The sequence below is a fragment of the Euprymna scolopes genome, chromosome 31 (genome assembly GCF_053919585.1).
Source record: "Euprymna scolopes isolate OS-2025 chromosome 31, ASM5391958v1, whole genome shotgun sequence".
NCBI classification, from domain to species: Eukaryota; Metazoa; Mollusca; class Cephalopoda; order Sepiida; family Sepiolidae; genus Euprymna; species Euprymna scolopes.
In genome coordinates, this window is record NC_136512.1 from 32,645,828 (window position 1) to 32,671,921 (window position 26,094).

General features: G+C 32.6%; 1 protein-coding gene and 1 pseudogene across 1 annotated transcript in view; one reads left to right on the plus strand and one right to left on the minus strand.

Annotated features, from left to right (window-relative positions):
- LOC145255678 (uncharacterized) overlaps nucleotides 1-26,094 on the minus strand; it is a 113,238-nt gene that overhangs the window by 82,292 nt on the left and 4,852 nt on the right. The window lies entirely within an intron of this gene.
- On the plus strand, nucleotides 10,228-10,345 carry LOC145255882 (5S ribosomal RNA; annotated as a pseudogene).

Here is a 26,094-nt window from a genome sequence, read left to right on the forward strand (position 1 = left end):
AGTTAAAAACCATTCTATGAAGGCCAGACCTCATAATTTTATTCTACTGCACCTGTTCAAACTGAAACACGCTTATCACAATATTCTCATGTGAATCCTTGTTAAACTTTGTGACATATTTCTATTCTATGAAGATCAGGTGCGAACGCAGACCCCACAATGTTATTATACCATCCCTGTTCAAGCTGAAACATACTATCATAAGTATTCTTATGCGCATCTCTATCAAAAACCCTTGTAAAAGTTTGTGTTTTAGTCTTTTTTGCCATTCTTTTGGGACCAGGCACATACGAAGACCCTACAATTTTAATAAACTGTGTGTGTGTGTGTGTGTGTGTGTGTGTGTGTGTGTGTGTGTGTGTGTGTGTGTGTTGGTTGGTTGGTTGGTTGGTTGGTTGGTTGGTTGGTTGGTTGGTTGGTTGGTTGGTTGCCCGGGGCGACTTATATCAAGAACGTCTTATAACGAAGGCCACGCTTATATTCCGGACACCGTCGAGTAAAATTTTAATTCTCCTCCCGCACCAGCTGAAACAACTTTCTCTATGTAGGATATTTAACATTCAGAAAGAGAAAAATGACAGTATAGTTGTTTATTGAGGGCGATAGTGTGTTTGAAGTCGATGTATAAACTGTAAGAGTTTTATTTCAGTACGTTTCTAATAAAGAAATAAAACGTTATTAACTAGTTTAGCCGTGATCGAACGTGAAACCTAAAATTATAAACGCAATGACCTTGCGTATTGTCTGCTGCGACAAAGATATCAAAGGATCTGAAATCAATCCTTTTCTAACATAAAACGGAAATTCCGCACGTATACTCAAATTAAAACCAAGATACCATTGTATGACCCCATGATGTAAATGACTTTACTATACCCAGTTTTCATCCTTGAAAATTATTTTTGCTCCTTGATGCTTCTTTTATCATGGTATGTGGTCAGTTTAGTATAATAGCAAACATATAGAAACCTATTAGTGTACAGACACACACAGACGTTCAGCTTTGTTATATGTATTACAATAGAAAAATGCGAGCATAAAAAGTAACATGGTTAAGTTTAAACGACTAGTTGTTAAAACTGGAAAAGAAAAGGACAAGATATTCTAGTAAAAAAAAATAATAAATTTATAACTTAAAATATTGCAGCATTAAGAATTGATTATATAATGTTAAATTTAATTTAAACAAAATTAATGCTGCTGCAATATTTAAAGTTATAAACTTATCAGATTTTTCATTAGAATATCTTGTCCTTTTCTTTTCCAGTTTTACCAACTAGTCGTTTTCCATGTTTAAACTTAACCATATTACTTTTCATGCTCGCATTTTTCTATTATAATCCATGATTTTTCCAAGCTTCTAATAAATTCATTTGTTCTTTGTTTAATTTCAGTCTTATTGTTTTGCCCCCATAAATGTAACACAGATATGTAATAAAAATGGGCAGCACTCGTCTGCATCAATAAAATCCCCCCAATTATCTCCCTTTTATTCTTTCATTCTGTCTGTTTCACTTTTCACTTCTCTTTTCGCGACAGCAGTGAATTAGTAGCAACACTAGTCACTGAAGCGATGTGGTTGCTATGGAAACCAGTCATAAAAACGTTGCTCACCTCCTAACGTCTTTTTACAAGTTTGAACACCACTAAATTCATCATAACTTTTGTTTTACTGAACGAAAATTGAAAATTATTTTTCACAATATAGCTGAGGTGATCTAGAAACTGTAATAATTATTTGAAATTTGGTCGAAAATGAGTGAGCGGTGAAACTTTAAAGCAGTTCTAAATAACTAAAACTGCCACTTAACCATATATTCAAATACAGTAGTGTTTGAATGATATATAAATAAATACAAATATTTATTTCAAAACTATATATACATATTTCAAAGGCGTACCAGTGGTTTCATTGCATTGAATTAACCATAAAAGGCTGAATGGAATCAAAGCAAATTCATCAGTGACTTTGTAAAGACGAAACAACGCAAAGTACTACTTTCAAAGTCACTGATAAATTTGCCTTGATTCCATTCAGCCTTTTATGGTCGATTCAACGCAATGAAACCACTGGTATGCTTTTGAAATATGTATATATAGTTTTGAAATAAATATTTGTGTCTTCAGCTCTCACATCCGCGATCAAGCACTTCATTTGATTTTTTTTTACTCCCCCCCCCCTGACACGCTATATATATATCTATAATATAAAGCTGAATGTCTGTGTGCGTGTCTGGTCACAAATAGGCTCCTATATGGTTGACTATTACAGAAAACTGATCACATATAATGATAGAAGATGTATCGAGACACAGGAATGAGTATGTTTGATCTGGCATAATGATGATTCATTAAAATTGTGGGGTCTGCATATGCGCCTGGTCCACAAAGTATGGAAATAAAAAATTCAAAAATAAAAAAAAAAAAAAAAAAAACGTTTACAAGTGTTATAGATGTACATAATAATACTTTGATAAGTATGTTTTAACTTAAATAGGGATGGTATAATAAACTTGTGGGGTCTGCGTTCACGCCTGGCCTCCATAGAATGGAAATAGGCACAAACTTTAATAAAGACTTTTCATATCTATCTGCGTAAGTATACTGTGATAATTATGTTTCAGCTTGAAGAAATATGGTATAATAAAATTATGGGGTGTTCGTTCACTCCTGACCTCCATAGAATGGAAATATGTCACAAAGTTTAACAAGGTTTTTTTTAATATAGATCCACAGAATATTGTGATAAGTGTTTCAAACAGGTATGGTATAATAAATTATGGGGTGTATCTATTTTATTTTTACTTTCATCCTATTTTGCTTTGGTTTTGATACCCCCAAATTCGAAGCTATCTCTTTACAACCCTTCCTTTTCATAACCTATCATACTTTCATAAATCAGAATCCATTTTCTGTAGGCTGTTTTTGAACCCAGTCAACGACGGGTACTTTTGCTAGTATATATATATATATATATATATATATATATATATATATATATATATATATATATATTCAATAAAGAATTGGCTCCGTAATAACAAATACGAAATCTTTTTTTTTTTTTTTTTACAAGGTGATCACCACTTATCAAGGCCCGGAAGCCACTCAGGGATAAGGGTTATTGCATGTACAGTGCGTTAGTGTGGGGGTTTAATAAAAATGTCTACTTAAGGGGGCGGTTCATCAGGAATTTGTTTACGTTGGACTTGAAGACATCCAGGTTGTAGTCAGGTGAGAAGCAGGCAGACGGAACAGAGTTCCACAGACGTGCAGTTCTAAGAAATCTGTGCAAATTAAAATATATTTAAGTATTATTTGTATTCTTCGGACTACTGTTCTCATCTCATGTCATTTTCACAATGTTTCCATCGATGTAACCTCCGATCTTCTTCAGAAACGTAATATTTAAGCATATTTATCGACCTGGCAACCCTAACACTAACACCTCCCTACCCCGCTAGTAATAATGCTTACCTGAACTATTTTTACAACTTTTTAAATTGTATTTTGAACCGTGGCGTGGGTTTTCGATCTACAGAGTGCTATTTAATTTTTTTTTTGGTTACCAATCCTTTTAACAGATAATATATCTTGCCTGATTTCTGATTCCGAGACAACCTCATATCTGTGGGTGTGTGAGCTATTATCTGAGAGCAAATGGGTAGCAATCATACTTTATGCTTCCCCTCTTGACATCCTGTCTGCTTAACACTACAAATCTCTCCATTCCCAATCTTTCTCTCCCCGATCTTTTTTAACACTAAACAACTTCCCCCTCTTAACACCTCTTCAAAAATACTATTTATCACTTCTCTCTCTCTCTCTCTCTCTCTCTCTCTCTCTGTCTCTCATACAAATACCCACGTCTCCCTCTCTATGTTCGTAGGTTTTTAACCTATCTCTTATATTGCTTAACCCTCCCTCCCTCTCACACATGCCCCCATCCGCTTCATTCATCCCGTCCTCCCCATCCTAATAATCCCAACCAGAAAACGCATCACAATCTTCATTTATTTCTGGTATATCAGATCGATAAACTCTAAGCTAATACTCATCATCACTTGGTAGCAATATGCCTGCTAAGTATATATACGATTTTCTGGGTGCAAGTAGATTATTAGCTATTATCATTTGATGGTAAGGATAAAAAAAAATATTCATATACATTTTATTTATTTTTTTTTTTTTTAATTTTCTTCCCTTGAAGATTGTAATGCTGGGTATGAGGCAGTCAAACCAGTTGCCAACATTGCCCCGCTTTTTATTGAAACCAACCGAGAGCTCTTTTTAGTGTCCTCACCGTTCCCTTAAGTGCAATATACAATAGTACACGAGCACTGATGATGATTAAAAAAAAAAAGGCGCTTCTACAGAATTGAGACGAGATTTTCGGAAATCGTAAAACTGAATTTCACATGAAAATAATGACATCTACGTATTCCTCGTGTTTTTAAGATGATTATATCCAAAAATTACGAAAATCGATATGGTAGAAAATTTTTTATTAAAGAAAATAAAAAATAGAATTTCATGAAAATGATCGTAAAGCACAGGAGAGTTCAAAAGGGAGGTAATTTTTCTGTTCGAATTATACAAAGATGGCGGCAATTTTTCACCTGATAACACGATTAAAGTTGTTTTTTTTTTATTTAATAATTCAGTAATATTCCGGTAATTTCGACTGCATAATTTGGAAGCTACCATTGTAACTTTTTAGAATTGACAAAAAAATAAATAAATAAATAAATAAAATAAAATAAAAAATCAGTTGAAACCATTGTTTTTTATCTGAAAACTTAATTTATCAATTACAAAATTTCGTTCCAATAATGTATAAGCACAAAAAAAAAAAAAAGTAAATATATAGTGAACATATATATAGGTGCTTGTTAGGATAGAGTCGAGGGATCGATTATTTAAAATATGTGGTTAGTATTCAAATATTTTTAAAAATAGTACTTAATTGTCGAAAATAGTAATATATCCAGAAATTACAAAAAATTCATTGAGTAGAACAAGCGTTATTGTGTGTAGTAAAAACAAAAGTCTACCGCTATTTGGCTAAAACAAAACGTCGGCCATTACAGTTGCGGAATGGGAGATAAGTATTCCCCTGTATTCGCAATCTTCAAGGTTTTAACATCTAGAGAAAATGTAATTCCCCCAATTTTCTGTAAAAATTACTTTTTAATTTTCTTAATTTTTTGATATATTACTGTTTTTGACATGACAATTAAGTTAATACTGTAGTTTTTGCTTAAAACCACATATTTAAAAAAATCGATCTATCGACTATTTTAATAAGCACCAATATATATAATGTTCAGAAAGCAAAATTCATCGCAAAGCAGCAAAACTAAAGCTAGCCTGCCAGGACACTATATATACAAATGTAGGCAAATTTGGGCATATTTTATTGATTTGAAATTATAAGTTCTTTTTTTTAGAAATAATCATAAAATTTTAACCATAGACTAGTATAATAATCTTTAAAAAGCCGGAAAATTTTCACGTAGTTTCGTCCCATAGAACCCAAGATATGAGCATTTCAATATTTAGAATCGGAATCGAAAAAATCGGAACTTTTGGTGGTATCGGAATCGGAAAAATGTGTGTCTATTTTCCTGATGCCAAAAACGATTCCTTTATCTTTTTTATTTGATTTTGTTTGAAACCAAATCTTCCACTGCTGGTTGTAATAATAATAAAAAATTTTTTATTAATTTTAAGCTACTAGTAAAAATAAAAGCTACAAATCACCTCCACAAGTGTTTTTTACGTTCCGAGAAAATATATTTAATACGTGTTTTTACTATATAATCCTGACAAGACAATAGTTAAATATTTAGAAATATATAAAGAATTGGAATCAGAATCGGTAATTGTATTGGAATCGGGAATTTAGTACAGAATCGGTAATTGTATCGGAATCGGGAAAAATATTGGAATCGTCCCATCTCTAATATATATAGATGCATACCACCTTTTTTGGCAATATTATAAGTTCCAAATCTCACCGACTACTAATCAGAATTTAACAAATCAGGGCTCGTTGGAAAGCTAATGATCTGAATTATGTAGTAGACTATGGGACACTTGCCTTTAAGATCGCACACTAAGGCAATCATGCATTCTCCAGGGGCTATTTTTGGCACTTTTTTTACAGCCAAAGAATGTTTCAATTTAAGCCATTTGTTCTCCTAGTTTTGCATAGGAATTACAAAATATCTGATATTTCACCAAAACCACTGGCCTCGATGGAGGGGAGACTAAAACTTGCTATGGTTTAAAATGATCTGAAATAACAGCAAAAGAAGACTTGATTCCAAATATTTTTCATATGTTATATCTCCCCTCTTTGGTTTTCATACATAAAGTGAATTTTACAGTGTATAAGGATTATTTGATAATATATATATATATATATATATATATATATATATATATATATATATATATATATGGACATATACTGGTAACCAAACTGTATATTGAAGTGTTCATATCTTTGATTCTATTGGACAAAATTATACGAAAATTTGCAGGCTTTTGAAGATTATAATACTATTCTATGATTAACATTTTATGACAATCGGTAAAAAAAAAAGAACCTATATTTTCAAAGCAATAAAATATGCCTAAATTTGTCTACTGTTGTATATATAGTGTCCTGGCAAATCAGCTTTAGTTTTGCTGCTTCGGTTGTCTCCACTGTGGCCTTGCTAGGCCACTAATATGAGCGTGGCTCAGAAGTTAATGAATGAGGGTAGAGAGTTGTGTGTTTTGGTTTCGATTCTAGCTGATAGTACCAAAGACTTATTTTTTTAAATTTTGATCTCACTTTTAGATGAGGTACAATATAATAATCAATAGAAAATTGTCTTATATTAATAAATAGCTTATCTGCATGAATAAAATATATTTAAGTGTATGTTACGACCGGTCAACGCCAGGCGGCTTGCTAGTTTTCTTAATAATTGAACACTCTGCTTAAGTTTTCTATGATCAACCTAATACAACAAAATACATTTTGGTACCGATATTAAACGTATTCCATAATTAAAAACAAATTCAATTAATACACAAGTAAAGAAATAAGCAATATAATACATAAGTACAAAAATTTAAAAAATAATAAAAAAAGAAAAGACTCAACTACACTATTTTTCCCTGCCAAAACATTTAAGGAAATTATTAAAATCACAAACAAAAAAAGAAAACAACAAACATTTCTAAAACAAAACAAAAAAATACTCCTGATGACGATTATGAATATCGAAAGTGCTAGAAATAAGAACACAGGCATAATATGCCAATAAAAACATAAAATATTTGCTCACTACATCAAGAACATTATCAAAATAAATAAATAGATAAAAACATAAAATCCTGCTTATAAGATTGTAGATTTATTTATTTTTTTATTAGCGATTTCTGTGGTATTTTTCTTTTCACTCCCTGAGAGTGAGCGCTTTTGAGAGCAGTTATCTGCCCATTGTTTACATTATAGTACGTTAATATTTATAATTATTAATTAATTTATTAAACATTTGAATGTTTTTTATTTATTCAAATATCTATTAAATATTTTTTATCAATTTTTTAAACTTTTATGCATGTAAAAAATATTTAATAGATATATGAATTAAAAAAACATTCAAATGCTTAATAAAAATTAATAATTATATATATATATATATATATATATATATATATATATATATATATATATATATTTTATACCTACAGATACTAATGTTTCATGTACACAACCAACAGTAGGAAGTGGTAATTACGGCAGATTGTGCATATGAATGGCAAGTTAGTAATCATACAAAGTAAACAGAGTATTCAATGACCGGAAGTTGGAATGCTGCATTTGCGCAAAAGTTGACCGCTTTTTCTTAATTCCATAAAGAGGCTCAATTTTAATTTTTAAAAAAGGCTATAATATTTTTTTTTTTAGATAAATATCATATACCGTAGAATCCCGGGATCCGGTGGCCCCATGATACGATTTTTTCAAGTTACGATGTGGAATACTATGTTTTTTCGAACCCTGGTTACGATATTTTCCCCATCTTACACTGTTATTTATAATGTTATTTGATTATATACATGTGTATTCTATACTGTACTGTATTTTGTTACTAATTTTTAATACCGTATCCCAGGGTTCTACTGTATACATAACTAATGTACCTATTTACTATGCCTCCCCACGGGACAGAGTTAGATACCAGGGTCGTTTTTTAACGTGGAGAAAAGGTACAAAAATTAAAATTGTCTCAGTCGTGAAGGATTTCTCCCCTACCGAAAGAGAACAAGAAATGGAAGTGCAGCATCTGAAGAAAAGATACTACACTTTGATCTTGAACGAATTATGCGCTTCCACGGAAACCAGAAATAATAAATTAAGACAATGATATAAAAAAAAAATACAAACATCCCCTCCCATTAAAATTAAAAAAAAAAAAAATTACAAAAAAAAAAAAAAAAAAACTCGAGACAGCCATAAAATAAAGGGAAATGTACATACAGTCATTAAATGAACATAGTGTCCATACAGTGTTCAACCAACGAGCAACACTGGGTAAATTCAGCTTATATGTATCAAGTTGATTGTATTGCGTTGGTATATCCGATCTTTTTTATTTTATAATCTACATATTAGTGATGGATGGGACGAGTCCAATATTCTTTCCCAATACCAATACAATTACCGATTCTGTACTAAATTTCCGATTCCGATACAAATTACCGATTCCGATTTTTTTTTATAAATGTCTAAATATTTAAATATAAAAGTGTTATTTTGTTCCGATTATCGTAAAAACACGTATTAAATGTGCTTATATTTTCTCAAACGTAAAATCACACTTGTAAGGAGGAGGGGGGTGGGGGGGGTGATCTATAGATTTTAATCTTACTGTAAGTTTAAAATCAATAAATCTTTATTATTTTATTATTACTACAAGCAGTGGAAGATGTTTCTTAAACAAAATCAAATAAAAACGATAATTTAAGGAATCGGTTTGGACATTGGAAAATAGGCTCAAATTTTTCCGATACCGATACACCAAAAAGCTCCGATTTTTCCGATTCTTGATTCCGATTAATCGTCCCAACACTTCTACATAGATATGTGTATATATATTCTGTTTATGCGAAAGCTTACAAGTAAACAGGACATATACAGCATTTAATTTATTATTTTCGCATACTTTTCTGTCCTTCCTCCTCCATCTTCAAATTCCATAGACTCCTCCCTCCCCCACCTACTTTTATGCAAAATCTTACCAATGGTTCTGTTTTTGGGGGGTTGTTATTAGAAATTCCAACTGCATATTCGTTCTAAACCAAAGTCATTCTTATCTCTGCTTCCATCCTTCCTCTCATCTTCACAGAGAAACAGACAAAGCAGATTATATATATGAGGTTTATTCCAAAAGTAATGCCTCCTATATTTGTTTTTTTATTTCGCTTGAATGAATTTATGGGGATTGCAAATTGCATTTTTATGATGACTGAACTTATGCATTCACAACCTGAAAGTTTTATCACTATGGCAAATACTGGCAATGTGAGACTGAGAAAACAAGCCCTGTCATGGAGATGCATCTGAAGCAGAGATACGTCACTGAATTCCTCCATGCAGAAAAAAACTGAACTGATCAACATTTATCAGCGCCGATTGAACGCTTACAAAGCTGATGCAGTAAATGTCAGCATAGTTAGGAAATGGGTTCATTGATTTCAGAGTGTCGATGAGTGTGACAAAGTGTGTTCCAGACTCTTACGACAGAGGCATCATTCATCGCTGACCAAAGTGCATGGAGAATGGTGGTGACTATGTAGTAAAATAAATTCTGGGGCACAAAAGGTTGCTCGTTTTAATGGCATGACTTTCATCTTCATAGCTCTTCAACGTTTTAGTTTTTGAGTTAAAATAGGACGCCTTACTTATGGAACAACCCTTCTATGTTATGAAAATATATGTGGCGATTAAGCGACAGAATTTATGCGTTTCATTAACATGAGGACTCATCAGGCTAATGCATGGAACTGAGATATGGTGTTGGGACCATTATTTGAAATCTGGAATCAGAAATCAAATTTTTCCGGGTATCAGTATCAGAAAAATTGTACTCTTTTTTCCGATGCCAAATTATTTTAATTGTTTTTTTTATTTGTTTGCTCTTATTTAAAACTTAATTAACTGTTACATACTGCATAATCATGTTGACACACTGGTTCCCATTAGATCACCAAAGTTAAGCAACACTGAGACTGGTTAGTACTAAAATGGGTGACCATTTGGGACTTTCAGGTGCTGTACATACTCTCCGCTTATCTTGGTATTGTTTTTCAGTCATCCTGGACTTCTCATTGCCATTGGACTCAAGCAGTGCTGATTAAGAAGGTGTGGATGTGGATTACGCAACCTTTGCCTCACAATTACATTGGGTATCCATAATTGCTTGAGACTGAACAGAGGCATTGAAAACTTAATTGATATCAAAATTACCAGGAAAACCAAAATTTATAAATCTCCCAGCCACTGTGTATTTTTACATTTGCGAACTTATTTTAACATGTGTGGAGTACTTTTTGTTCTATTTTAGGTGTTAAGTTTATTTTAATCTTTTTTATTACTTAATAATTTTTATTTATTTTACTTATATATTGTTATTCTAAAGTTTATATTGTTTACTATTTCACTTCTACAGTTTAATAGGTTTTGGCAGTCTTCAAAATTTATACTTTCGAATTTCTCATTTGGGTAATCTACACAGGTCATCTAAATTTCTATATATACTGGCCTATTGCATTATTTTTCCACTCAGCTAGTGGCAAGTGTCCATTGTCTTGGAGCTCCCAGCAATGGGTTGATAATGTCGCTTTTATTCAGTGTTTTTTTTTTTTTTATTAAATGTCCTTTTATGGTCATAATATCTGGTTTAAAAGTCTAGGGAGATTATACCTACATCATACATCTTGTTCTTTTTAGTATTATTTTATTGGACACTTTTACACGTTTTTTTTTTTTTTTTGTCTACTGCTCTCCTTTATTATTTTACTAGCCTGGGTACCTAGCGTTGCCCAGGTGTTTGGAGGTATGTGTTGAGCAAAAAAAAAAAAAAAAAAAAAAAAATGTGGTAGTAGGCAGGCGGGCTTGAACCCATACTGCGAAGTAGGAAAAGAATGTGAAAAAAAAAAAAAATGTGACGTCTTTGCCATTTCGTCCAATCACCAAACTGGAAGTGGCAAAGGTTTAAATTAAGGCTAGTTAATCAAAAAGAGAGAATGACTTTAAAAAATATTGGTGAAAAAAAACCGACTCCCTCTTTGTAGAAAAGTGCCCAGTTGAGGGTGAAGCAATTAATGTTTTTGGCCAATTTTGTCGTCCAAAGGGTTGAGCTTCAAAACGATACCGATCTTGTGAAAATCCATCGCTTCTGTCGAAAGTTTTAGGCAGACATAAAACATACATACATACATACATTTAAACGGACAGGTGAGATTTATCTTATAGATTATTGTATGTTTTAATTATCATTTCTAAATTTTCACAGCAACTGTACAACAGTTTTAGGTCATTTTTATTGATTATTTTGTGCAAGGGATTAGTTACAGAGAAATGTTTTTCGATGAGATTTAGGAATTTCTTGTAGAGTTTAGATTTTAGTGTAAACCAGATTATGTTTCTTTTCCTTCTATTTTTAATTTTATTACAATAGTTGGTATCCTGTTACTTGTATTTAATTTCAATATTATGGTACCCACTATTTTTTTAAAACAGTGTTGTAAATGTTGCTTGCTGTTGTAAATACATTTTCGTTGCAGGAGTAATTGCTAAGTGTACATTCGATAGAGTTAATTTGTTTTGTAACTGACTGGGTGAGTGATTGGACTTTGGTTTTACGTTTATTGGGTTGGTGTTTTTATTTAAATCTGACTCATGAATTTAATTATTTAAGTTATTTCATATTAGCCAGTATGTCTACTCTTACGCCTATTTTTTCATTTCCATATGTATAACTTTTTTTAAACTTTTTTTCCTTGATCTTATTGGAATCCATTATTATAGCTAATACATCAGCTCTATATAGGTCGATACCTGCGTTATCAAATATATTTTAGAGAGTACATGTACAAGATCGGATGCATCATAGGGCATCCATAGTCAAATCAAAGGAGATTTAATTTTTGTTTTTATCCATTGGTCATCATTATTGATTAAACCTGATCTACATTTTTAATGTGAATTTCATTAATGAGATTAATCTCCAGTTAAGATTATATAAAAACAAATAATAAAATTGGTATATATTCGATCCATTAGTAAAATTGTTATCAGTAGAACAAATATGTTTATAAGTTATTTGATATATCAACAATTATGATTTTGCTTAGAAAAGGAAAGAAAAAGAAAAAAAGAAAGGAAAGAAAAAGAAAAAAAGGGAAGGAAACAGAAGGGAAGGGGAAAAAAGAAAAGGAAAGAAAGAAACGGGAAAGAAAAAGAAAAAACAAAGGAAAGAAAAAAGAAAGCAAAAGAAAGAAAGAAGAAAGGGGCAAGGGAGAAAGGAAAAAAGAAACGAAAATGGAAAGAAAAGGAAAACAGAGAAAATGGGGGAAAAAATACAAAAATGAAAATACAAAAAAGAAAAACGGAAAAAGAAAATGAAAAAAAAATCAAAAGAAAAGAAAAAAGAAAAGAAGAAAAAAAGAAAGAAAAAAAGAAGAGAGAAAAGTTAAGAGGGGGATAGTTAAATTTGGAGTCTATTTGGCCAACTCACCATCACAAGATGTGGATTAAATCCACCTGGCAAACATCCAAAAAGGATATCACTGAATTTGGCTTAACTATCAAGCAAATAACAGTAACCAGTGAGGGGTGGGAGCAACCTTGACTGGAGATTGATCTTATTAATAAAAGAATGTAAATTACGAAACTTGTTAACAAATTGTACAATGGCAAAATATCCAAAGCATTTACTGATTGGGAGTAAAAAAAATGATTGAATATTTTTCATTTTTTTTTTTTTTTGTTGTTGTTGATTCCAGGTAGTTCTTATAGTCTTATCAGTTAATGCCTACGCATGCCTACGTCAACGATAAACCAGAAAACAATGAGAGGTATGTAATTAACAAGGATCAGAAAGGCCTTACTAATCTTAACCCATTATCTCAGTTTATTATTTTCTTTATTTTCCTGTAGTTTTCTTTGTCGGATGTGGTGGCACGTTTTTTAGTCATCTCATTTCCCATCATCCATATATATTATTTACCTCCTTGCCAGAAAGTTAAACACAAGGGCCAGGCCTAGTTTTGAGAAGTTAATGCACTAGGATAAGCATGTAGGGGAATAACAGAAAAACGCTGGTTGTTAAGACTCCAGTAGGTTACTTCCCCTTGGACGGAGAAACCCAAAGATAAGGAAATGAAAGCATCCTTTCTCATAGTGGACCAAATCCCACATGGGTGAATGCAAAACTGTTCTAGATCCTATACCTACCTTGCATGGTAGAAACCGCCATGAATTATTCCATTGTATGTTCTGTTTCTATAAAAAGTTATTTCTCTACTTATCTCTCTTCATCCTCTCTTTCCCCCTCTCCAGTCTCCCAGATTCTCCTATGTCCAACTCATTCCTCTCTAGCACATACAATTCTCCTGTATTTAGATTCCTTGAGCAATTGGTAAGCATAAGAGAATTAACTCTTTGATAAAAAAAATCGGTTATTTCCCTTTAGTAAGTAAAATGGATGAAAAAAATCAAGCTCTCTTAACAAAACCTAGGTCAGCTGACCACAAATGATTTTAAAATTTTAAATACTATTCCTGTGGGCCAACACTGATCAAGAAAATACTAATTTTGTAGTGGTTTGTTTTAGATTTTTTTTTTTTAGCTAGACATGCACACAGCCGCCGTTTATATATATATCTACTATATAAAAGTCAGTGTGTGTGTGTGTGCGCGCGCGCTTGAGTTACTTCCTCATAGGTTCCAAAATATAGTTGATCATATCTTTTGCAAATTTCACACAAACCTAATTTATATGTCTGGCAGTGTTCTTAGATATGTTTTGTACAGAAATTCATCCATGTTGAAAATAAAAAAAATCTGATCTTGAAAATAGCTTTTCTCTCATAGATAGAAAATGAATTTTTATAGAAGAATATTTTTGCGTTACATCGGCAAGGGAGATAATAAAATTTGAGCAAATCATTTCTTCTTAAAAAACAGATTAATTATAATCTGGAGATATAGCTTAGTGGAAGAGCATTCGACTACAGATCGAATGATCCCCTGTTCAAGCCCGGGTATACCTCACCATTCTATTTTTTTCTTATTAATGAGTTGACTTTACAATAAAAGGAGAGGTACCATTTAAAATCTATGCAAATCATTTCTTCGTTTGCATATTTTAAAACTAAACATTAATCAGAAGTGACTTTTCCAGGGCATTCATCATAAAGCCCAAATATCAGCTGACATGACATTGTAAACAAACAGACAAAATTTGATGAACATTATCATTATTATTTTTTAATTTTTTTTTTTTTTGCAAATTAATCCACCGGGAAAATTATTCTGTGAAATGAGGGCAAAGTGAGAGAATGGTTATTTTCATGGCAAGTGCTTGACTAAACTCAAATCTCTGGTTCCGCTTGCCAAACTTTCACAAAAAAAAACAAAAAAAAACACTTGACTAGTTACAACCACTATATACGATTTCTTGTACTCTAACTGTGCCTAAATGTAAATGCAGATTCCATAAGCAAAGCTTCTTTCCCAGAACTGCCTGCATGTAGAACACTGTTCCATTGGCCTGCTTCCCGGTTGATTACAACAGGGTAGCCTTCAAATCCAATGTAAAGACATTTTTGTTGAGTTGTCCCCATAAATAATCTAATTCTACCCAATTTACACCATTAACGGTTACTACACTACCATCTTACATTCATTAACCCGTATCCTCGAGTGGCTTTTTTTAAACACTAACGTTAATGATATCACTCTAACATAAAACTATAATGCTCTACTCTGTCACAGGAGTAACCCTGTAACAATGACATCCGAAGGTGCTACAGCATCATGCGGAGTGAGAGCAAAATGGGGGACTCAGATGGCTTAGACATGTGTTGAGAGCCGACGGCCACACCACCACAAAGTAACCGAGTATTTGGGTTAATTATTAAGCAAAGATTAAAATGGTTCAATTTTCAAGATTGTGGACCAGATGGCCTCATTTGTGAAATCCAGAGAGACAAGCAGGTGCCGATGTTGTATGCAGAAAAAAAAAGAACAAAAGGTCATCGTCACACATAATCGCTATTGAGGTCAATCTCCGATCTTTAACATACTTATATAATGGATTAGGGCCAGATTAGGGTTAGCATCAGATTGATGGGAAGACATTGGCTTACGAAATAGTTCAATTTTATTATTTTCTAACTATATTTTAGTACATAGCTCTGAAATTGGATTATCTTTATATTGATAATGTGGTACATACGTGTGTCATACATTTCCAGATTATAAATTATTCGATCGGGAGATCCTATTTATTAAAAAGAAGGATAGAAGATAACATACTACAAACATTAAATTATTAATATATAGATATGCTAATTTAATGTTTGTAAGTATGTTATCACCTTTTATGCTCCTTTTTAATAAATAGGATCTCCCGATCACCAAAGACGTAATATAAAAGAAAAAAATTTTTTTTTTTAAAATGATGTTGCTTTTGGGCCATATGTGAAACTAAAATATACTTTCTTGGTATTCTGGTTAGGATCCAAAGGTAGTATCTGTTCTGCCTAAAGATGGTATAATGATATCGTGGCTTTCCATTTGCTCTGGGCATCCATACAATGTAAATATATCACAGACTCCTATAAGGACATTGGAGCTAAACCGTAATGACCAGATATGTTCTGGCACCACATTAACCAGATTACTTAGATAAATAGTTTTAAAGTTTTTAACAAAAGGGCTACAATAATATCGCGGAAGGGGGGAGGGGGTCTCCATTCATGCTGAACGTCCATAAAATTCCCAGCAGCAATATATTACATGTGAAAGATTCCGCTGTGGAATTTTCACAGGTCTCGTTAGCGGAAATAAGTGCAAATATACACCATGACATTTTATTAACTTGGGGTTTGATTTATTATTCTTATACATTGCATGCACATTGATATAGACATATTGAAAAAAAAACCTGGAACTTGGCAGGTGCAAGTCAACTTAAACTGCTCTCGTACACATATGCAAATATACATTTATATGTCAAAGTCAGTTAAATTTCAACATTTTTTTATCCGTTTGGCGATAGCTCAAATGGTAATGACTAAGGCTGAAGCACTATATGTTTTGGCTTTGATTCTAACTGATCGCACCAAAATCATATTCTTTACTTTTTTACTTTTGAATTCACTACTATATATTGGGTACAATATAATAATGAATATTGTATTGGCTTTATAATAATAATAAAAAATCTGCATGAATTAAAATATACTTTAAGTGTATTTTACAACCGAACAATGGCAAACGCCATTGAAGCTTTCCCCCCTTTGAAAATTGTAACGCTGGGTATGGGGCAGCCAAACAAGCTGCCAATATTGCCCTGCTTTTTATTGAAACCAACCGAGAGCTCATTTTAGTATCCTTGTTGTTCTCTTAAGTGCAATTGTCTTCATCTCTTTTGCACTTAGTTCACCAGGAATATTAGTTAGGTAGGACTTCAAGTTCTTCTTCATAATCTCTGTGGCACCTATAATAACTGGTATGATTGATATCTCCCTAGGATTCCAGTTTCTTTTCATATCATACGTGAGACCTTGATATTTGGTCTGTCTGTCCCTTTCAGCTCTTTTCAGACCTCCATCATTAGGGACACTCACTTCAAACAAGGTTGCAACTCTCTGACTTATTCCATACAACTATGTCAGGTTTGACAGCAGCATTTTCAAGGTAGGTGACTGTAGGGATTACATGGTCATAATGTATGATATATAAGTCATTTCCAGATGCCTAGTATGTGTGTGTGTATGTATGTATATATATATATATATATATATATATATATATATATATATATATATATATATATATATTGTAGAATGTAATAGACAGGGTCTAAATGAGCAAAGCCTATATTTAAGGTGCTGTGCTTAGAGCATTGCGGTTATGAAAAGCTCAATAGGTGTAATTACCTAGAGCTATATAAATAGAAAGGGTGAGAGCATAATTGTGAAATTATCAATTAAGTTTTCATAGGGGGAAACATAAATTTGATTTTATGTTTCTATCCTATAATAAATTTGATTTTATGTTTCCATCCTATAATTGATAATTCCACAATTATTAATCTCTTACCCTTTCTATCTATAGTCATCCACATACAGTACTGTTTCGCTGTTTCACAGCTCGTCAGTGCGGCAAGACCAGCAACTATCTCAAGCCAGGATCGAAACCCGATCATCCAAACGATAGTCAAAGCTTCTAACCGTTGCGCTATACGGGCAGTGAATTAACATATATATATATATATATATATATATATATATATATATATATACCCGCAGGACTTGTGGAAATTCCACAGGGGACTCATTAATATGTAATATATTGATGTTGGCATTCTTTAGATGTTCAGTGTAAATGGAGACACTGATATTATTATAGCTTTTTTGTTAAAACTGCAAAAATATTTATCTAAGCTAGCACAAACACCCGGCAAAGCCCGGTTGTAAAGTACACTTAAATCTAATATTTTAATTCTTGCAAATTTTGTATATATTATTATAGAGTTAATGTTCTAACGATTTTTATATATTATAAAGTTGCGATTTCAAAAATAAAAAAAATATATCCATGTGACCTGGGTGCATTAGCTTGAATCGAAACCGAAATAAAAACTTATGAAAAAAAAAATATATATATATATGATGAGAAGGAGAGTATTTCTTCGAAACTCCGCGGATTAAGGACTATCCACTTATCTTGTGCTTCCTTTTTTAAAATTAAATATGTTTTTAACTCTTTTTCAAGATGTCTTTTAACATGTTTTATTAATCATTTGTTCATATATATATATATATATATATATATAATTTGAATTCCTTCAGCCATAATCAAAACCGAAACCAAAAATATGAAGAATTCTTAGTAAAATTATTTTTTAAAAATTAAATGACTTGAGTGCCATCAGCTATAATCGAAACCGAAACCAAAACTTATGAAGAATTCTTGGTAAAATTATTTATGACAAGAAATGGAATAAATGACAATTAAACGACACAGAAAATAACACACGCTATCATATTATTATATAGATATATAGTTGTGTGTGCTTACATAAAATATATATCCTCATAAAGTTTTATGTATTAATTTTTAGTATTTACCTCAATAGTGCTCAATATGTGAGTAAAGCTCGGTAGTAAATGATGAAAATGTATGGTAATTAATTAAGCTACACAAATCTTATGTGTTTTATCCCCATAAAGATTATTTCAGTGAATGACAAAAAAAAAAAAGTTTAAAAATATGTATAAAAAACATTTTTGGAGCATGAGGATACACAGTTTCTTATTCAATCCTGGCAACACCATATATAGTTTAGTTAGCTGTTTTACTGCCTTTTCAGGTTATTTGATGCCAAATCAACATGTATATAAGAATTTTCAGAACGTGAGAGACCATATGATAATTTCCACAGTCAAACACCTCAGCTCGTTGGGTGACGTCATCCTAGCGAGTGTAAACATACCCACTTGTGAGACATAGGCTTGGGTTCTTAGTGATTGGATGACTACACCCTTAGTTTGAGACGGCGTAGGTACATTCCATAGTCAGATTTTGTCATGGTTTGCTTGATATACGTAAGTTAATAGACGTTCTTGTGTGTCACAGTTGCTCAAGTGGCAGAGTACTCGCCTCGCATTGCAAGAGATTCGGATTTTGAATCCAAAGTTTGGATGTGTTCGACTGATGAGCCCAAATGAAGGCGAAACTACAGTGTTAGATTTCTGCTTTGTTGGCTTTCATGGCTTGTGTGAGCTGCAACATTAACTGTGGAAATAATCATTTATAATATAAATCTCACCTGTCTGTTTAAATGTATGTATGTATGTATGCATGCTTAAATTTATGTGTGCATGCTTAAATGTATGTATGTATGCATGCCTAAAACTTTCGACAGAGGTGACTGACTTCCACGAGATCAGTATCGTTTTGAAACTTGACTCTTCAGAGGACAAATATCAAAAAAATTGGCTAAAAACATTAATTCCTTCATCCCCAACTGGACACTTTTCTACAAGGAGGGTCCTTTTTTTTGAAAGTCATCCCCCCTTTTCGACTAACTAGCTTTAATTTAAACATTCAACACTTCCGGTTTAGGGATGGATGCAACGGCAAAGACGTCACTTCCCCCCCCCCCATATTCTTTTCCGGTACCGGTTCAAACCTGCCTGCCTACTACCACTTTGTTTTTTTTTTTTTGCTCAACACACACCTCTAAACACCCAGGCAACGCCGAGCACCCAGGCTAGTAAATATATATAACCCATCCATGCACATGTTTATATGTACTGGCAAGGGTATCCAACGTTGCCCGAGATTGAATGATGATCAACGAATGTTTTACACTCATATTTTTTCTGTCATCGAAATCAGTAAAATTGCCCATTTTTTAATCAAATCGATTGAATCAAATCCTGGTGCACCAGGAGGAAGCTTTATATGTCTCTCTGCAGTGACAGTCCAAATTCATTGTAGTATACATTGCACTGTAGAGAACCTACTGTTGATTTTATAAAATTACTTTTATATATAATGGCTTGAATTAAAGTTTAACATGCAAAAGTCAAATATCATGGTTCAATCGTGCTCTAAACAGAAACATTCATTTCAAAGGCACCCGTCATATCAAAGAACCTACTGTTGATTTTATATGTTGAGCCTTTCTGCTTGTGTGGTAATAAAACTTCTCAATTGTACTTGTGATGTTAGGCTGTATAAGGTAAAATCGCCTGCTCGTTCTTTCATCGGATTTTTTTTTATTATTGATACTTATCGAAGATATTCCGATACAAAACCTATTTACGAACACTGTCAGATACATAAAGTACATTTGTGCAAAAAAATTTTTTTTAAATCGGTCCAGTTGTTTTGGAGTCAATAAGGAACAGACTCGCACACACAAAATTCCTTTTATATAATATAGAGATAACTATATTGGCATGGGTGTGCTTATATATATATATATATATATATATATATATATATATATATATATATGTACACACACAACACACTAACAGTAAGACTCGGTGTTGGCATGATTGAATAAGAAACTATATATCCTCCTACCCCAACACATACTGTTACGTTTTCATACATATTTTTCTTTTCTTTTATCACAATCATATGTGTGTGTGTGTGTGTATATATATATATATATATATATATATATATATTCCAGGTTGAAAGATATCCAAAAATTAAGAATAATTACATTTCAACAAGGGTCGTTGATAGTGTTCAGTCAAAGAGAGCAAAGTATAATTTTTAATTTTCTTTATATAAATATAATCATATCTTGCTACGATGTGCAGACCGTTTCTATCCTAACTGATCTCCTCAGGCAAGAAAATTAAAAAATTAAAAAGGTACAAGACCATTTTCAATTTTAGAGGGGAGAAAATATATGCTACCATGACTAGCGTGAAGCAAGGTTAATGTTCTTACCTATATATATATGTATATATGAGGATAATTCCAAAAGTAAAGTATCTTTTTTAACTCAAAAAGAGCTCTTACAGGACGAAGATGGGAGTGGTACCATTAAAACGAGCAGTCTTTTGTTCTCCAAGATTTATTTATTTACTTTTTTTTTCTACATAGTCACTACCATTCTTAATGCACTTTTGCCAGGAATTCAATGATGCACCTCTGGCTTCTGATGCATGTCTATGCCAGAGATTGCTTTCTTAGAGTCTTACAGCGTCAATATCTGCAACAGAATCTTAAACCATCAATATCTGCAACAGAAAAATGAAACTTTAGGTCATAAATGCACAAGTTCAATCACTGTGACAATACAATTTGCAAACCCCGCTTATCAATTCGGACGGAATAGAAACTATGAGGCATTACTTTTGGAATGCCGCTTATATATACAAATATATACAAACACACACACACACACACACACAGTTATATGGAATGTCAGAAAGAGTGGCAACCTTGGTTGAAGTGAGTGTCCCTAATGATGGAGGTCTGAAGAGAGCTGAAAGAGAGAAACAGACCAAATATTAAGGTCTCATGCATATGAAGAAAAACTGGAATCTTAGGGAGATATCAATCATATCAGTTATTATAGGTGCTCTAGGGCTTATGGAGAAGAACCTGAAGTCCTACCTAACTAATATTTCTGGTAAACAAAATGCAAAAGAGATCCAGACAAATGCACTTAAAAGAAACAGCGAGGATACTAAAAAGAGCTTTCGGTTGGTTTCAATAAAAAGCAGAGGAATATTGACAGCTGGTTTGGCTACCCCATACCCAGCATTACGATCTTCAAAGAAAAAAAAAAATGAAAAAAAATATATAAACAATGATATCCATATATGTAAAAATATATACATATTCGAGCACATGGATACACAATGCCTGTCAGCCATTGACCACCAGATCGTTAGTGCAAGATCATAGAAATGAAGATATCATGTTTGATCTTAAAATATAGTATTTATGATTTCTTATGATCATATCATGCATTTTCATCAAAACTGAAATAAATAATAGGTCCCACTTTGTCAACTAAGCTCTAACCCCTGTCCTATCGCTGCAATGTTGTATTTCAGTGCCTGTTTTATAAGTATTTCGATGGAATGCGCTTTGATGAGCTTGTTGCACTTATGCAACCTCGATGTACATATCCCCGACAAACCCGCTCAGCAACAAAATAACACCCCTTCACTGTTGATGTCCCCAATTGCTAGAAAGCTTTCTTACTCTATTATTTTCTTCCCTCAAACAGCTAGACTTTGAAATTCCTTTTCTGCTACCTGATTCCCTGGCTATACAGAAGTTTACATGTAACGTAAACCAACATCTTGTTAATCTTTTCTAAGTATCTTTCCAGCTGACTACAATCTGATTGCCTTCAAGTCCAATGTAAACAAGTTCTTGATGAACCGTCCCCCTAAGTAATCCAATTTACAAAATTCCCACTACTTATATTTACTACGCTATAATCACATTGACTAATGTATATCCATTAACCCTTATCCGCGAGTGGCCTCCAGGCCTTGATAAGTGGTGATTCCAGCATTAAAAAAAAAAAAAAAATAGTAGCTCCTTACATCCAAGTAGTGCTTGGCGGGGGTGAACGCGAGTAAAAAAAAAAATAAAAAAATAAAAAATAAATAAAATAAATAAAATAAGGATTCTAGACGTAAGGTTTTATAGCATTATGCGTTGATTTTAACTTTCATAAAGGATGAAGCTACCTTATCAGATTATCTGAAGATACTGGCTTTCTGACTAAAACGCACTTAACACTTGTTTTTTTTTCCTTTCCAAAATTATTTTCTGCAAAGCCAAAAACAAAAAATAATAAATTTTCCTCTACAAAACAACAAGACTAAAAACACCACAAATAAATATTTGAAAATATGAAACTTGAAAAACTTTTTCCAAAATTACTAGATTTGGTATCAAATAACCCGAAAAGGCAGTAAAACAGCCAACTAAACTATTATAAATCGAGATAAACAGGATACATAGTTGTTCTATTTAGATAATTTACCTAAAGTAATTTTAACAATAACACACGTTTTTCTAATCTGTGAGAGGCTATTTGAAATAATGTTTTCAAGGCTTCCGCAGTAATAATATAAAAAAGAACTGATATGCTATAAGGTATTTAGTTCTATCCCACTGCAAGAACTGTGACACCAAGGTTGGAAAAGTGGTATTGAGAAGTCACCTCCTCCAAGCCTGAGAGAGAGAGAGAGAGAGAGAGAGAGAGAGAGAGAGAGAGAGACCTGCAAAAAGTTTGAGCAACCCTATTGGCATTCCCTGTCAGGTGATTAACAATAAGCTAACCACTTTCTCAAAGGGAGAAAGCAAAACCTGAGAGGATGAACCTCCTAGAACTGTACAGAATCAATATTATACCGCAATCAACAGGGACTAGGTCGTTACAAGAATGATCTCTTGAATCCCCCCCCCCCGAGAATAAAAATCCCTAGCTGGCTTAAAGAGTATTTTTAATTCTCTCCCACTGCAAGAATTGCAACACTAACTTATATGTATAAAGAAATCAATATCTGTTTTTGAATCTTAACAAGCTTTACTTTGAACAAAATTATACTAGCAAAAATTATTTCTATATAGGAAAATAGGACAATGAAATTATAAATGAATAACGCCAAACATGAATTTATTATAAATTGTTTAAAAAGTAGTAGTCATCACAGATAATTTATTTGAGCCATTGCTTGTTGTCTACATCATAACACATCATAGGAAATAGATAGGGTTAGTCAATTTGGTGACCCCGCCCAATTACGTTCCATGATTTCTTGTCTCATTTCAATAATGACTTTAAATATAAAAATATTCATAAACAAATTTTTTTTTAAATCAGTATTTACTTTTATGAATTTTTCATACATTTTTTTGTTTTCAAATGAATGTTTATTTATATATTTTTAAAAATGTGTGTATAAAAACATTTTCACAGAAATAATGAATATTTGAAAAAAAAAACATGTGTACATAAACATTAAAAAAAAAACAATTTACGAATTTAGACAATATTGAAATTAAACACAAACTTTTTTTTTTGACAAGCTTCTGGGCTTGACCTTTACTCCTGATCTTAAATGGAACATGTACATCAAATCTGTTGCCAAGGCCGCTGGAAAAATGGTGGGATCTTTCTATCGATCCGGTAAATATCTCACTGCTGATGCTATTCTCTATCTATATAAGAGCCAGGTACGTCCAAGGATGGAATATTGTTGCCACATCTGGGCAGGAGCTGCTAGAAAGGACTTGTCCTGCCTTGATAGAGTTCAAAATAGACTTCGTAGCCTCGTAGGAGATGTCCTTTTCTCTTCCTTGCAACCTTTATCTCACAGAAGAGATGTTGCGAGTTTGTCTCTGATGTATCATTATTTTCATGGAAGGTGTTCAACTGAGCTTCAATCTATGGTCCCCCCCTCGCCAAACTTTCACAAGAAACACTCGTCTAGCTGTACACACTATCAATAATTTCCCCCACTCTTTATCTGTGCCTAAACTTAAACGTAGATTCCATAAACAAAGCTTCTTTCTTAGAACTGCACACCTGTGGAATTGTCTTCCGTTTTCCTGCTTTCCGGCTGACTACAATATGGTTGTCTTCAAGTCTAACGTAAATAAGTTCTTGATGAGCCGTTCTATATAAGTTATCAAGTTTACCAAATTTTCATTACTAATGATTACTATATTGTCCAATGTCTACTGTACACTCTTTAATCCTTATCCTTGAGTGGCCTCTTGGCCTTGATAAGTGGTGATGCCTATGTAAAAAAAAAAAAAAAAAAAAAAAACCTACAAATAAATAAAACAAGAAATCGTGGAATGCAATTCGGTAGGCTTGCCAACTTAACACTGACTATTTCCTATGACGGCTTCAGTGAGTTAATATGCGTGATTGACAAAACAGTTATGCAAATTTGGCATACAAATAACTGTGAGCCGTTTTGAGTGTAATATGGGAACTAATAATCAATATAATATTTTGTTTATTCCTTCCTTAGTTAGTTTGTATGTTATGCTTTGAAAATATGAGCTTAATACGATTTTTGAAGGCCAAACTGCTTCAAAAAAGTTCAAATTCATGAAATTTGGTTTTAAAAAGCCAATCTGGCCATTCTGAACTAAGAATATGAGAGTGATCTCCCTTTTATATAGCTTCATTTTCCAATATCATTATAATAATATAGGATCACTAGTGTGAAAAAGGAACTCGTAGTAATTTCAATGTGCAAAGGTTCTTCCCCCCCCCCCAAAGAAAGAAATCAGTAAAACATTATGTGAAAATGGAGAACATTTGAAAGAAACGGCAAAAAAAAAAAAAAGAAAAAGGAAAAGAAAAAAGGAAAAGGAAAAAAGGGGGAAAAGGATAAAAAAAGATAAAGGAAAAAAGAATAAAAAAAGAAAAAGGATAAAAAAAGAGGAAAAAAGGATAAAAAAGGAGAAAAGTAAAAAGGCAAAAGAAAAAAAAGAACAGTCTGTCAAGAGGTGCTAGACTGAAGAAGTAAATTAAAGGTATTTTACAATGTGATTTTATTATTTGTATTGAACTATGTAGCACACTATTACTTTATGAGTATTTATTAGTATTTATTAATTTATCTCATTTAGATCAGTTCTATATTTAAAATACAATGAAACACTCATTTTCATAGAAATAGTTAATAAACTCATATTTGTGTGTGTTATTGGTTTTTCTGTCAAAAAACCCCCAAAAAACTAATTTTTTGTACTCAGCAGAAGAATATCAGCTTTATCAAAACACATTTGTTGATTCAATATACTTTTCATTATGTGGAATTTCCACAAGTCCTGCTAGTTTTTCTTCTTTTTTTTTTTTTTTTTTACATGGGGGTCACCACTTGTCCTGCTAGTTGCTAGATGGGTGCACGGATCCAGACATGGAAACAAGGGTTTTACTGACTAGAGCAGTGGATAAGACACACCTTGATAGCCGGACATCTAAACAACATTACATTAATGCGGGTGTACCCCAGCGGTTTAAACTTAAACCTTTATTGTTCTTTCATAACAGGACATTCCTGATGCAATCACATTGATAAGGCAAAGCCAACACATACATATACTAGACAATGGATGAATCTTTAGAAAATTACCTAAAGTCTGTAGTAGAATGGCGTCATAAACAGATGGCTAATTTAATGCTACTAAGACAAAACTCCTTTCCTTTAACAACTACAAGAAACTTTTTCAACTACCAACTGCCATGCCTAATAGTACCATCCCTGAGCATC